Source organism: Musa acuminata, unplaced genomic scaffold (assembly GCF_036884655.1).
Source record: "Musa acuminata AAA Group cultivar baxijiao unplaced genomic scaffold, Cavendish_Baxijiao_AAA HiC_scaffold_1126, whole genome shotgun sequence".
Lineage (NCBI taxonomy): Eukaryota > Viridiplantae > Streptophyta > Magnoliopsida > Zingiberales > Musaceae > Musa > Musa acuminata.
The window spans coordinates 2,596,162-2,596,855 of NW_027021339.1; positions in this window are offsets into that span (position 1 = coordinate 2,596,162).

The window sequence follows — 694 nt, forward strand, 5'->3', positions numbered from 1 at the left end:
GTTGCGCGGTGACCGTCTTGAGCGGAGCAAAATGTCAGCCATCTCAGCACCCTGGAACCCCCCGGGTGGCACAGGGCTGGATGGGGCTTTCGTATAGCAGGGACGGTGCTGCCTCTCGCTTCGCTCGCTGTCCGCCGCTCGCCGCTCCCTCGCGCAGCCAAAAATGGCCAGTTTTGTCCCGTTTTTGGGCCGTTTTGGCCAGTTTTTGGCCTGTTCTTGCGTCGCGCGGTGACCGTCGTGAGCGGAGCAAAATGTCAGCCATCTCAGCACCCTGGAACCCCCCGGGTGGCACAGGGCTGGATGGGGCTTTCGTATAGCAGGGACGGTGCTGCCTCTCGCTTCGCTCGCTGTCCGCCGCTCGCCGCTCGCTCGCGCAGCCAAAAATGGCCAGTTTTGGCCCGTTTTTGGGCCGTTTTGGCCAGTTTTTGGCCTGTTCTTGCGTCGCGCGGTGACCGTCGTGAGCGGAGCAAAATGTCAGCCATCTCAGCACCCTGGAACCCCCCGGGTGGCACAGGGCTGGATGGGGCTTTCGTATAGCAGGGACGGTGCTGCCTCTCGCTTCGCTCGCTGTTCGCCGCTCGCCGCTCGCTCGCGCAGCCAAAAATGGCCAGTTTTGGCCCGTTTTGGCCAGTTTTTGGCCTGTTTTTGCGTTGCGCGGTGACCATCTTGAGCGGAGCAAAATGTCAGCCATCTC